Below are 16,037 nucleotides of genomic sequence, written 5' to 3'. Positions count from 1 at the left end.
TCAAAAAACAAACAAACAATCTCTTATAAGAACTATTTTTTGTAAATATTAGGGAAACAGCACATTACTATTATTTAGCCAATATGTGACTTTTATATTATTATCGTGACTTCCAGACATAAAAATTGTATTAGAATTTCATAAAAAGATGTTTTTTTCTTCTTGCATTTTGTTTTTGACATCTGTAAGTACATTTTGTTTCATAGACAGTCGTGTCTGGGAGATAAACAAAATACTTTTCAACAAAAAAATATCTTGCAGTTTTTCCTTAGTGCATAGTACGACAGCAAAACTAAAATTTCATTTTGGGATATTGGTAAAACAACATATCTGGATGAAGTATTTATAGTACTCGTCATACCCTGCCTGCTTGCCAGTCTCATGTTTGTAGTAAATGTTCTCATGTATGTTTATGTCGAGCGTAGAAGACTGAATATCACAGCTATATATATATATATAACAAAAATATGCAATACTTTCTTTATGCTTCGTTTTGGAAAACACAATATGACCCTCAGCGTGTTTTGTGAAAAGTACGTATAAAGAGAAGAGGAATTCCAGGGGTAAAAAAACAACAACATCTTGCAATAACTTGAAAAATAATCCTCTCTAAATGTGGAACTTAAGCTTATACTGAAATCTCTTTACAGACATGAGATAAAATTAAATCAATATCTATCTTTCTGCCCGCCTTTCTATCTATTTGTCTTACTTTTTCTTTCTGTGGATCAACTCCTGAAAACTACTTCACCTAATTATCTACATAAATACTTTTTATGATTCCTAGTTTATTTATATCCCATAAAGTTTGACGTTTCTATATAATTATATTTGGGTATATATGTATATAATACAATTAGTGATTCATAAATAGCTCCTCAGTGGCACAGCAATATTGTTTTGGACTTACAACGCTAGAAACCGGGTTTCAATACCCTTGGTGGACAGAGCAGAGGTAGCCCCTTGTGTAGCTTTGTGCTTAAATACAAATGCATGAGGAATTTCATAAATAACGTAAGATAATCTAACACAGAGGTCGTGTTCATTATAATAATTAAAAGTTACAACCCATGTCACCACGCATAAATAACTTAAGATAATATAGTACAGAGGTTGTGTTCGTTATAATAATTATAAGTTACAACCCATGTCACCACGCATAAATAACTTAAGATAATCTAATACAGAGGTTGTGTTCGTTATAATAATTATATGTTACAACCCATGTCACCACGCATAAACAACTTAAGATAATCTAATACAGAGGTTGTGTTCATTATAATAATTAAAAGTTACAACCCATGTCACCACGCATAAATAACTTAAGATAATCTAATACAGAGGCTGTGTTCGTTATAATAATTAAAAGTTACAACCCATGTCACCATGCATAAATAACTTAAGATAATCTAATACAGAGGTTGTGTTCGTTATAATAGTTAAAAGTTACAATCCATGTCGCCACGTGCGGCCAGACTCTTTCTGACGAATTGTGCATCTTATCAATAGTCTAGCGGCATAATTTTCATTGCAAGTGGCTCCGTCGTAAGGCTTTCTTGTCCAAAGCACAACCCTTCTTCTCCGATACTTTCCATAATCTACTTAGTGTAGTAGGACTATGATTTTCCAGTGCTAGTTTCAACAGTTCATTCCCACAGATATCTGGAGGCGCTGCGTCTTTCGACTTGACTGCATATTTTCGTATGGAATAGCATGGACACTCGTTTCATTATCCAGCTGTTTGAGGTATGTGACGACTGAACGAATATGTCGTGAGACAACTTGTGTACATGTGACTTGTTTCGCTTTTCCATACGTAGATCCTTCTTGGTTATGTTACATACTTTTGTCTGGATATATGGAAGGCTTTTACCACTAAACTATATGCTTGAGAAACCTCATCTGTTACAAGACACCTCACTTAGCCGACCACGGCTTGGGCACGACTTGTTGCAGGTTTCTCTTTGAATGGTCCTGATTTCCCAAGTTGATTCAAATTATTTTGTTTTCCAGTGTCATTAAGTACAAGAGGTGTCCTCATTGTGAGCGTTTTAAATCCCCGATGTGAACACATCTTCATGATCTGAATGTATAAATATTTTGCCTCGAAAAGAGCTGTTACATACCCCTTCCCCAAACGCTGAACATTGTGAAAATGTAGCTTTGATACAATCTGTTCCACCGTAGCATTATATCGTCTGTGGTTGTCACATGACTTTCTAAAATTCTGAAACCACGCCTAGAACATTTTCCCATTTCCGTTTGTAAAACCCTCGAAGACACTAGATAATAAAGCATAAAAACAACAGTTTGGATTTTAAGAAGATATTTGAGAATTTTATCCAATCAAGTAATTAATACGTTTGAGTTTATTAACTGATGGTTATGGTTTTATAAGATAGAAGGTCCTAAGTCCAAGAAGTCAGAGGTTACTGCAATTATGGACTTTTTAAACTAAATTTTATGTTTCTTTTATCGATTATTGTAAGGTGTTTTCACGATAAACTATAACGGATTAAGAACGCTACACAAAACACAAAAACACCCATAATCTGTTCTTTATCAGATAAACGATTATCAATTATCAAAGCAAACTGCGCAATATTGCTTGCCTCTTAATCCTCAAATTACCAGTTTTTTATATACAACTCATTACCACTGGGTTCCACATTATTGCCTCATAAGAATGTAAGTAACTTTATGTTATCTTACATGTTGCAAACTTCAATCTAAAAAAAAATATATATATAAAAAATTATTGCTCATTTTCAATGAATTAACTGCCATATTGATGGTATTCTTCTTTGAATTTTGTGTGTGACCCATATATTATTAGGGTCCTTGTAACCATCATAGTCATGGACCCATAAGCAACACGGTGCATAAATAGTTTAGATAATGGTGGTTACAAAATTGGGAGATTTTATTGGTAAGGCTCGGCATAACCAGGTGGTTAGGGCGCTCGACTCGAAATCTGAGGGTCGCGGGTTCAGATCCCCGTCCCATCAAACATGCTCGCCCTTTCAGCCGTGGGGACGTTATTATGTGACGGTCAATCCCACTATTCGTTGGTAAAAGAGTAGCCCAAGAGTTGGCGGTGGGTGGTGATGACTAGCTGCCTTCCCTCTAATCTTACACTGATAAATTAGGGACGGCTAGCGCAGATAGCCCTCGTGTAGCTTTGCGCGAAATTCCAAACAAACAAACAAACTTATTGGTAATTCGAGGGCAGGGTAATACACAAAAGTATGAGCCAAAATAAAGTTTTTTAATAAGCAGATACAATATTTAACCTTGGTTTAATTTGGACATAATTTCCCATGATGGTTACAAGGTCATCACTGAAGTTAAGTTATATAAATTCTTACCGTACCTGAAATATATATTGTAAAATAAAATAATTTGTTTTTCTGTTAAGGTATCAAAGATGCATTAAGAACAGCAAACTTCTTTTATTATTTGAAACTTGTCTTACGAATTTCGGACATAAATATATTTTTCCTCTTTTCTCTGTTATTTCCAACTTAACACCTGCCTTTAGGAAAAAACGTATTGAAAAGTTTGGTCTTTAAAAAAATAATATCTGAATAATGTCTGTTTGTGGTTGTAGATTTTTATCCCTTCTGTTCTTAAAAGTGTTCCTAAAAATTTCAACTTTCAGAGAATAGAACTCTTCAAATAAGCTCTATCCTGTAATGTTTTAATAGGTATTGTAAATCCTGACTTGACTCCTAAAAAGAAACGGATACGTAACAAGCATAACTCATATTGTATTTTATCCGTAACAAGCATAACACATATTGTATTTTGTCCGTAACAAGCATAACTCGTATTGTATTTTATCCGTAACAAGCATAACACATATTGTATTTTATCCGTAACAAGCATAACTCATATTGTATTTTATCCGTAACAAGCATAACTCATATTGTATTTATTGAATAAGTTGTTTCTGATTCTTAATACATTTTTAATTGAATTACAGAGTAGAAAAGACAGAAAGGTAACAAAACTGAGCTTAAACCCGGTAGCAAAGTTCTCCTACAGCTAACCTGTTTTAGCTTTTCCTTTGTCTGTTATTTTTTGTACTTCCCAAGCATATTGTCGTTCTACCCAATAATGCTTTCGTTATAATCATAAAACTACTTATCTCATTAGGGAGCCCTTCGTGAATTTTTATTATATATGTTGTCCAAATTGTCTTATTCAATAGCCAAAAAATCGGTTTACAAGATCATTTGTTTCTTGTTGGCAAACAAGTAGCACATTAAAACTGATTTCGCGGTGAACTAGCTTGAAAATTTGACGCAGAGGCATGCAGTTTCATTGATCGTTTTATTTTTATAAGGCCGCTAGACGGCGCCTGCTAGATCGTAGGAAGGATACTATATCCTGAAGCTACAAACTACCCACGCTAGTCTTGAGTTAGCTGGCCAAGTATATTCGACCCGGAAGATCATTTCTCCAGCTATTAACCACGACGATGTGAACTATTAGAACGATTTTCTCTTTCACGTGACTTCTTCAACCTTGATTATGTAAGTATTAGACTTGTCTCTTTTCACACTTTCTATAACTCCAGATTCAGAAACAAATATTGAAGTACATAGAATTTCGGAAAATCTATACATTGCTAAATGAAAAAAAATTGTTTTAAATTTGCAATAAGTATTGTTTTTTTGGTTTAGGATATCCGCGTAAAGCTACTCAGAGACTACCTGGGCTAACCATCATTAGATTATCAGATTGGAGGGAAGGAAACTAGACAATAACAGCCACCGCCAACTCTTGGGCTACTCTTCTCTCACAAAACAGTAGGATTGGATCGTCACCTCTATAACGCTCCCACTTCCCCAATGTGCGAAGCGCGATTTGTTTTTTCGGTAACGGGACGCGAACGTTGAACCCATATATCTACAATCTATTACTCTACCTCTGGGCTACGCTAGGCCTATAATTAGTAACTATAGTATTAGTGAAACAAATAAGTTTTGTAAATTTTCCATCTCTGTATAAAACTTAGAAATATGTATATATATATATATGTGTGTGTGTGTGAACGTGAACATGTATTTAATAAATTTGTGGATAGTTCAGTATACATTTAGAGAGGAATCGTATTCTTTGCCATTGTTGGTCTACTCTATAAAATTTACAATAACTAAACCAAAAATAGCTAGCGTTGAATATATATATATAGTACAGTCAAATGAAGCTTTGACGAAAACATTATGTATAAATATCCCGCAATGCCTACTCTGTAAGTCCACAAGAGTGAGAATTAATTTCTACAATGACATTTAGTCTGAAAAATCTACGTTAACAATCTTTTTCTTTACTTAAATACAGTTCTATATTTTCATCAGCTTGATTATGTTTTAAGATTACTTTATCCAACCAAACGCAAATTCCGAAATCATTAGCTTAAAAGCTGTCATCTGTACCACAGTTTAGAAACATTATACATATTATAGTTCTTGGTATGTTTGTTTTTCGTAAAGTAAAATAGGTTTGCATCATATTTAGAGGCTTGGCATTGCCTGGTGGTTAGGACATTTGATTCGATATTTGCAGACCGCGAGTTCATATTACGGCATTGAACACACTCGTTCTTTCAGTCATGGGGGCGTTATAATGTAACAGTCAACTCCACTGTTCGTTGGTAAAAGAGTAGATCAAAAGTTGGCGGTGGGTGGTGTTGACTAGCTGCCTTTCCTCTAGTCTATCATTTTTAAGTTAAGGACGGCTAGATGACCCTCTGGTATCTTTGCGTGAAATTCAACAACAACAACAACAAAAAAGCATTGTATTTGGAAAAGTAAAATATCAAAGGATATATGAATTAACATGTCAAATATCGTTTTGTGTTAGGAATAAATCTCACACATCACGTGACGTCCTGTTAATTAATACTTTAGATAGATATCGTGACTCGTGGGAATGTGCTAGAAGATATATATATATAGCGATATAGTTGTCTTTTTTTCGGTTGACTTGATAGCATAATTCCAGTATTTCTAGTTAATTTAAGTTAGAATAAATGTCAAGCATGGATGTAGTTTAATTTTTACTTTTACAGGTCAACAAGTGCAAGTTTTATAGTTATATCATGTTAAGTAAACACATACGGTTGGTTTCTAATGTAAAATTGTGTTAATGCAAATTATATAGTTTATTAGACCAAAAATGGTTGTCGCCGATAACATAGGTCTTAATGCGATTATCACCATTTCTAAGTGTCCAGAGTAGGAGCAGGAAAACCGATGGTGTTTTGGGGATTTCAGATTATCAAATCAAATCTCACAGAATACCACAAAAGTATCAAAAACTAATTCAAGTTCACAAACTATTTTTCCCCCTATTGGATGATTCTTTAATTCGAGGCAAGCCGCCACTCACTATCAGCATATTGGTTGATCTTAAAGTCATACGAGGTAGCTGTTGCATACCCCTCTCCCAACAGGTGTTTGACAATATGTTACTGTGTTTTTATCTCTCAACTTCGCATGTTTTTTATATTGTTTGCTTTAGAGTATGTAATTCAAATAAAAAGACTCCACTAAAGCAAGATTTGAAATCCTCTCCAGTTCTCCGTATCGTCTAACAGCTATCTTCTCGAATGTTAAAATAATCGCAAGCATAAAAAATTAATGATTTCTTGGAATCTAATTACCTAAAAGGATGAGAATCAGAAGCCGTACATAAATGTTTGCTGCTTCAAAGATGCGTGTCATAAGTGTTTTATATAATCCCACTCCAACAAAGATGAACATAATCAATAGAAACAAGTAGTCTCTTTTAATTTCTCACAAATGCGTGTGATTGAAACGCAAATGAAATGCGTAATTTGATAAGGAATTTTAATAATTTTGTCAAATAGGTCAATATCTATATCTGAATATGTTGATGGGAGAACAGTTGGAAAATCACAGCGAGGGAAAGGACCTTTATCAATTGAATCGTTGTTGAGTTAACATAAACACGTGTGCTTTCTTTCCATGTTACTTGCATTTACTTTACAATTATTATTTATTTACTTTGTCTACTATATAGCCAAATACCTACTTTCATATCAGTCTTTCTGTTATATTACCCCTCAGCGGTATGTCTGCGGACTTACAGCGCTAGAAACCGGGTTTCGATACCCGTGGTGGGCAAAGCACAGATAGCCCATTGTGTAGCTTTGTTCTTAACTTCAAACAAACAATTCTGCTATAAAAATGTTATTGACAAAAAGTATTATTTACATGATATCTTTTTTTTATAATTAAAGAGTAGATTTATTAAAGAAAACAGTAGTTTTATATAGAAAAATTAAAAACGTTTAATGAATTTACAAATAAACCATTCTTAACGCTTTTTACGCTGTTTACAAACAAATTATAAATTTTTATTAAACGACCAAATTTTAAAGGTATATCAATAAAAACACCATAGATGTTTAAATTTTGTTTGTTTGTAGTTAAGTATACTTTTGTAAATATATTTATATTAATCATAAATATATTCTTTAGACATTAGCCTTCATATTATACATCCTTGTTAAAGTTCGTGTGATAGCGGTAATTGTACGGACTTACAATTTGTTTGTAGTTAAGTATACTTTTGTATATATATTCTTTAGACATTAGCCTTCATATTATACATCCTTGTTAAAGTTCGTGTGATAGCGGTAATTGTACGGACTTACAACGCTAAAATCCGGGGTTCGATTCACCTCGGTGGACACAGCAGATAGCCAAAGACAGATTTGCTCTAGCAAAACAAACAAATAATAAAGTCCGTATCATATGCACACATTGGTAAAAATGAGTTAGACTATAATACATATCTAATATATAAATTAATAACAATAATGATGAGAAAAGAATGTATTCCGGTCATTTTCAGACACAATATGTCTACACTTCAAAGGGCATTATCTGTTTAACGTTATCTCTAATACCCTATTATAGATTTTCAGACACAATATGTCTACACTTCAAAGGGCATTATCTGTTTAACGTTATCTCTAATACCCTATTATAGCTTTCACAGAAAACGAAAAAATATCAGTCATTAAATCATGGGCATTTATGGAAGGAAGGAAGATATTACAACTTTCATAAGAAAGTTTGTATAACGATGGCATATATTTCCATTTTATCAAGAAATCCCTAAAAACGTGTAGTTGAGAGGTTCTATAATGTCATTGCTTTTTCTGAATGATTGAGTAAAATCATCCTATTTTTTTACATCGATTGCACAATTAAGCAACGATTTTATTATGCTTTGAATTTACTCGTAAACTAAAGTATGTTCTAATGAGATACAGGCTATAATATAATGTTAATTGCAATTTATAAATACCACTTGTATATGGGATAACGTCCAGATATGTTTATCACTTATATATATCATTTATGGCGAATATCCAACTATTTGACAGTGCAATGCAGCAAAGATAAGCCTTATGTTTGGAGGTGTAAGTCACAACTTTTTTTCGATAAATAACACTCGTATAACGAAATTGTTGAACGATGTAGAGCCAAAGGACACAACCTTTAGAAGAAAGGAGTCTTCGATGTTTTCCAAAGAAGCAGAAAACTTGCACAGCAGGTTGTTTAGAAGAACAACGGACTCCAAAACTGAAGTCCAAGCAAATCTGAAACAACGCTTCCATTTGCAAAGTAATGACTATGATTACGAAAACGAATCCTCTGGCCCAAAACGCCATTGGGATGAAACTCGATATACCTTCTGCTACCGTTAATAAGATAAAAAATATGTATTTCAAGTTAAAGAAGGTTCACGAGCCAAATGTTCACAATCTTCTAATGACTCCTTGGAATAAACAACAGTTTTTCTGGAAAAGATGGATGAAGAAGCTGGCATCCCAACATTCCCCTTTACTATACTCTGCCAAATCGCCAGATGCAACTTCAGTTGACTTTTGTGCCTTTGGTCTGTTTAGATGTGAAAAGTCGAAGCTCATGAACAGTAGAGAGTTTGTGGAAAGTTTGTCAAGATGCAGGATCTAAGTGTAACCTCTCTTTTCTTTAAACGATTTTTTTTATAATGGAAATATGCTGTGTCGGCCATAGTGCGCAAAGATGACCATCAGACTGACCACGAGCGATCAAGGAGAAAATAGTTCCAAGGGCAGCACAATAATCAATAAATGTAAGTTTGGTGTTGTTACAAACAACCTTATAAAGTAAATATTCATAGCTTCAAAGAATAACGTTTCAAGTTAGTGATTTCCATCAAATATGTTATGCTTTGTCAACGAATTATGTGAAATGACCAAGTGTTACAAGTTTTCGTTTCAATACTTTCTTTCTATAACTGTTACGTCGAATAAATAAAATTTATTTCTGGTGTTTCTTAACAGATATCAGTTTAATATTGTCATTCAGTATTAAGAACTCGGAAAAAAATATTTTTTTCATTCAATTTTTCCTTCACATTTTACAAGTATTGTATATGTTTATTAGTATTGGTATAGTTATCAATGAGTGATCCCCAGTGGCACAGCGGTATGTCTGTGGACTTACAACACTAGAAATCGTGTTTCGATACCCGTGGTGGGCAGAACAATGTGTAGCTTTGTGCTTAGATACAAACAAACAAAAACCAATAAGTATTGATGAAATAAATCACATATTTCATAAAAATTTACAGATGAATTTTAATGCAGATCTGTGCTTATGATTAAAAAATTATTTAAGTCTTACTTGCATTATTATGATTATTTGTTTTCAATTTCCATAGTTACGAGCGTGATCATTCGTTGGCTAGGGCAAAAAATACAGGTTTAACAAATATTCTACAGAAGGCAAGACTTTCCGTGGGTGTGTCAATTTTCATTTTTTACTTTCTGTCATTTTATTTCAGCCCTTAGGGCTGGCGGACCATCATAGGGCTACGTTCTCTCTCTTCAGCCATTAGGTTAAACCTCATAGCATATGGATAATGGATGAGCATGTGTAAATATTACTGAACTGAAAAGGTTTCCAAAACGGAAACTGAATGTTATGAAATAATGCTCGTCATATGTTCAAAAGTTTATTTAATCATTTGTGAAGGTAAGTAAAATGTGAGAAAAGAAAAATATCTTCAGGCAGGATAAATATACGGTGGCAGGTTTTTTACAGGGGAGCAACATGTCCAGGATCATCTTCCGGAAGAGACTTTTATACATGTTGAAGAGATGTTTAGCTGGAGGAAGTAGTTTTCGTGAAGGATGAAATGAAGAGTTTAGCAAGTCGGTAAGGATGACATTGTGAGTCAGGAAGCAGCGTGTGACGTATTTGATACGAAGCTTTTGCTTATGATGTAGAAGGTTGGGGAACGTGATGCGATTATACAACTCCTGAGTTGGACTGGGTGTCTATGTTTTCAAGGCGAGACGGAGGAGCACCATAAGTATTTTGTCAATAGATGAAGAGGCAGTTATCCATGAGGTAATACAAGGAAGAATGAAGGCCTTATGATAATTGAGAAGAAAAAGTTTCAAATTCCAGAAGGTTCTACTTAGACATCTCAGAAGATTGTTTCAGTGTGTGATCTCGAAGTTGACTGTTGCAAGGTAAGCCTTCCATGTCAGGTCCTTATTGAAGGTGACACCCAATTATTTAACTGTGCTAGATAGTTGTACGGAAACATGGTATATATAAACATTAAAGAGATCAGGATTTCAGCAAGGTTGATAATTATTTCTTCTTTGATGAAACAGAATAATTTTGATTTATTTGTATTGAGTGTAAGCTGCCAGTGACTGCACGATGCAAGGAAATGACTGACTACTGTTTCTAGAACCTTGTTTAAGGTGGCTATGGTAGAGCAGGTAACCATTATGACAGTGTCATCGGCATACTAACAAATCTGAACAGGACCGAAGGCTGTGACATACCAGAAACATACAGGATATAAATGTGTGTGTGTGTGAGAGAAAACTAAACCTTCTAGAACACCTACATGAGAGGGTAAAGGGTCTTGAAAATATGTCTTCGAGAGAAACGACTGCCTGGCGTTCCATAAGGAATGAATTTATGACACGAACACGAGAAAGTGGTATAGACATAGAATGTAGCTTGAAGAAAAAACCATGATGTCAGACCGAATCAAAAATCCTTTCAATATCTAAGAACGTCATACAAGATGGTCGGTTTGTATCAAAATTGTTTGTAGCGTTATCGTGACACGGAGAAGTTGATCTTGGTTAGAAATAGGGAAAGGAATCCAGTTAATATATTTGGCAATAGGTTATGATCAGTAAGAAGTCGATGAAGATGCTTAGCAAGTATACATCTAACAGTCTTACTAAATGCGCTTATGAGATTGATTTGGCGGTACGATTAATTTCCATCAACTTATTTTATGTTCATGATGTTTTAATCCACACTTTCACGGCCTTTCAAAGTAGTTTGTGTTTGTATTATTTTATGCTTTTGAAGATCGGTTTCAGAATAACACGCGGAGTCACCTGCACACAAGGATGAACAATTATTTTAAGGTAAAGTTGGCAAAGGCTTATCTTACCTAAATAAACCTAGTAACGTTAAGGATAAAACCAGTGATTTACAACTATTTGTGTGAGTTGCAGTTATATATATATTTGTAGTGACGTATTCGTGTTTTCCTTTTTTACAAATATGTGTAAGTAAGGTTAGAATATATGCGAGTAAAGGCACTTTATTACGCAGGATTGACACAGGATTGATATTTGAGTATAAACATACAGATTGTGGAAGAATTATACAAATTACAGTCTTGCCAGGTGGTAAAGGGGAAGATGTATAGAAAATACACGGAAAATTATTATGAAAAGAAATGGCCGTAGGTGGCGTTGCAAGGTGTCCTTGAAATCGTATTTGCTTATCTGTTGAAGCTAAAAGTATCAGTTTCTTGTTAGAGGTCATTGATTTACTCAATTATCAATAGGTTACAACTAGTCATTATTAACACTTGAATGAAAAACCATATTGAACTTTACGTTATGCACGCCAGTTATGCAGTATACGATGCCCTACCTCCTCTGGAGTCTGTCGTTGAAATGAACAGAGGACATACTAAACACTTGATTTGACTTAATTGATGCTACTGCACTCTTCAGATGAAATGTGATTCGCATATATTTTTATACACTTGTAATAACCTTTAAGGTTGGGGGTTGTATGGTTCTCTCAGCACTTTTTCGTTTATACCCAGACTCACTTTGTGCAAGCCCTCTATTTACGTTTTCAAACTGAATATGGTCTGATAATCTTTAAAACTACCAGAAAGTTTGATAGCCTTGTCGAAAACAAGAAACGTTCTCCAAGTAAAACAATTCTATACAAATAGTTAATTTCTCTGTTCATTTTTTTAATTGGACTTGGTCAGCAAAGAAATGTAATGACTACAAAAATCTTTATTAAATATAACGCATCTGTTGAAATTATAAAATCTCATCAACTATTCAGTAAGAAAACTGGGTATCAAACTACGTATTTTATATGTTAGCAAAAATAAAAATTAATAAAACGATGTTGAAGTATTATTTCCAAAACGTACGATGTAATTCTTACAGTTTAACTGTAGTATTAAAGTAAATATATTGGTGTTAAAGATTGCGTTTTTTCAAACGTAGCCTAACATCAAGTAACGAAGAGTAAAGATTGTCAGTTAGAGGTTATGAATGTTTTATGTGTTTTACCAGTAGGCGGAAGAGCTTCGTCACTCTGTACGTAGGTTTAAAGTATTTATAGCCAATTTTAAACAGTGTGTGGGCGAAAGATGTGACAAAAGCCAGTTAATATATTGACACACGAGATTCACCTAGGAGATCTTTACTTACTTGTTAAACAGAAGAATGCGTAACGGATAGAAAATGATATGTTTAGTGTCTAGACATATAAAAGTTAGACTCATGTCAAGTTTAACGATTAAAAAAAGTATAACTCGAAAAAATTGAAATATATCAATTAATTGATATAAAATGTAAAACTTAATATTATTGCAAAATTATGTATACATACTTAACCACGGGCTGCTTACTTGTGTAAAGTTTATGAATTACAGCATTTTATGTGAATTTCTTTGAATAGTTCCGTGTTGTCCATTCCATAGAACTTAGTTTTTTACGTAACGTCCATATCATTGAATTGTAGGCTATTACTTATGGACATATCATTGAATAGCACTGAATTGTAAGCTTTTATCCAGTGGTCATATCAATGAATTATAAGCTATTACCCAATGGCCATATCATTGAATTATAAGCTATTACCCAATGACCATATCATTGAATATAATTGAATTATAAGCTATTACCTAATGGCCATATCAATGAATATCATGGAATTGTACGCTATTACCTAATGGTCATATCAATGAATATCATAAAATTGTAAGGTATTATCCAGTGGCCATATCATTGAATTATAAGCTATTACCCAATGGCCATATCATTGAATATCATTGAATTATAAGCTGTTACCTAATGGCCATATCAACGAATATCATGGAATAGTAGGCTATTACCTAATGGCCATATCAATGAATATCATGGAATTGTAGGGTATTATCCAGTAGCCATATCACTGAATTATAAGCTATTACCTAATGGCTATATATATGAATATCATTGAATTATAAGCTATTACCTAATGACCATATCAATGAATATCATAGAATTGTAGGGTATTATCCAGTAGCCATATCATTGAATCATAAGCTATTACCTAATGGTCATATCAATGAATATCATGGAATTGTAGGTTATTATCCAGTGGCCATATCACTGAATATCATTGAATTCTAAATTATGACGTTATGTCTGTATCGTTGAGCTTTAGATAATTATGTGTCATCTATTTCGCTGAATCATAGTTCACAACGTGGCAACTACATCACTGAGTACGTAGGAAGGAATTATAAAATCTGACGTAGTGGCTATCATATTATAATTTCTTATGTGATGCACAAAGTATTGAATTGTCGATTATTACTCAGCGTTTATATCATTTAATTGTAAATTAATACCTGACGTTTATAGAGTTGAAAGTGTGACGGATTTACTAGCACATATTTACTTTAATATCGATATTTGTTTAAGTTAAATTTATATTTAGAAATATACATAACTTATACGGTTAAATTTGTATTGCGAAATTCCCGCCTATTCTCTAAAGTTGTAGAAGATTCTCGTCTGGTAAGACTCAACAACATATGTATGTACGTAAACGCTAGTGTAGTGTCAGTATTGTTGCGTAAACTGAAGTTTCGAGAAACTCTCTACACGCCTATGAATATAACCAACACATCGCGCCTAAAAACAGTATCTATTATTGGTTTGTTATAGTTGGTGTGCTATAAACTTCGGAAGCTATAACTGTGATTGTTATAACGCTTATTAATAGGAAAACTTCAGATATTTGACCAGGAACATCTTAAATTTCGAACATTACAAAGCATTTAACTTCAGTGGATTCACATCGGACATTAGTACTATTACTTTTACATTATTCGGTGAACAAAAAATCGGTGTGTGATCAATGAAGACCACGGAGTTAGCTAGCTCCCTATTAAGTGTATTGTACCTACGCCAACTCGAAATTAACTCGCTCATCATGAACCCTCGATAAGATATCAAGGAAGTTACAGGTTAGAAAGAAGACTTTATATTGCTTTTAAGTTTGTAAAACGTTTGTATATAAATCATTGTTCGTAATAACTATTTGTAATAGATGTTATTGTAAATTATATTATTGGTTGTATATCGAAATATATTTGTATTAAAAAAGAAAACTGTGTGTATCAATCTTGCTTGACAAATATCATAAATTGGATACATATCTGCATATATTTAATTACTAAATGTAAATTACAATTTAATTCAGTTTTAGGCTATTGGAAATTGTAATACGTAACATAATACATTGGGGGCTCGTACGGGATCTGAATCAGAAACAAAATTCCATCTAAATTAAATTCAGCTCAAAGTTCAATTTATATCTATCAGTGCCAACAAGACTTGATCATGGCTGATTATCAATATTTTTTTAATCACCCTCCCTCTAACAACTAGAAAGATATAACAAAAATGATTTGCTCGAAATTGCCAAAGTTTTAGAACTAGAAGTTAAAATATCAATGAGAAAAAATGAACTAAAAAAGCATATTATTGAAATACTAGTCGATGATGATTTGTTTCCAGAGGAAGTATTATGGGAATACTCTGGTGTCCCCACTAGCCAATCGGGGTTGAGTGATAAAAATAAGTTTGAGACCCAGCTAAAACTGAAACAACTCGAGCTTGAACAAGCTCATATCAAAGCCGAGAAAGAACAAGCTCGTATTGAAGCAGAGAAAGAATAAGCTCGTATTGAAGCTAAAAGAGAAAATAAACGTCTCGAGGCCGAAAAAGCTCGCATTGAAGTCGAAAAAGAAATTGGGCTGAAAGAAATGGAACTTAGACACAACCCCGATTGACCAAGGCAAAATGACAACATTGAACTTAATCGATATGTTAAAGTACCACCATTTAATGAAAATGAAGTTGAAAAATATTTCCAACATTTTGAGAAGGTTGTCCAAACCATGGAATGGCCTACCGAAAAATGGTCATTATTATTACAAAGTGTTTTAATTGATAAAGCACAAGAAGCTTATGCCGCTCTCTCTCTCTAGGAGATTGTACAAAGTATGATAAGGTTAAAGCAGCTATTCTCAAAGCATACGAGTTATTAGGCTTCTCGCTAAAAGTTTAGAGGTTATCGCAAACAAGATAATCAAGCTTATATAGGATTTGTCCACGAAAAGGAGGTATATTTTGATCGATGGTGTAATTCTATGCATATTGGCAATAGTTTCGACAAACTAAGACAATAATGTCTAATTGAAGAATTTAAACGTTGTGCATGTGACGACCTCAAAACTTACTTGGATGAAAAGAAAGTTGAAATATTACAGGAAGCAGCCACTGTTTCCAATGACTACACTTTAACACATAAAACCATTTTTCATAAAAGAAATTCCTACCATCTCAACAAAAACCTGTATCTATTCAATCC

The 16,037-nt window shown here is 33.5% G+C and overlaps 1 protein-coding gene across 2 annotated transcripts in view; it reads left to right on the top strand.

The window, feature by feature from the left end:
* The first annotated feature begins 4,438 nt into the window (after positions 1 to 4,438).
* LOC106478612 (nephrin-like) overlaps positions 4,439 to 16,037 on the top strand; it is a 108,115-nt gene continuing 96,516 nt past the window's right edge. For both annotated transcript variants that reach the window (XR_002609946.1, XM_022382233.1), the window contains exon 1: positions 4,439 to 4,538. The gene's annotated coding sequence lies outside the window, so the exon portion shown is untranslated. The remainder of the gene's footprint in view (positions 4,539 to 16,037) is intronic.

The sequence above is a fragment of the Limulus polyphemus genome, unplaced genomic scaffold (genome assembly GCF_000517525.1).
Source record: "Limulus polyphemus unplaced genomic scaffold, Limulus_polyphemus-2.1.2 Scaffold232, whole genome shotgun sequence".
Lineage (NCBI taxonomy): Eukaryota > Metazoa > Arthropoda > Merostomata > Xiphosura > Limulidae > Limulus > Limulus polyphemus.
Note: the sequence above shows the minus strand (reverse complement) of the source record. Positions and strands in the feature narration are given on the sequence as shown.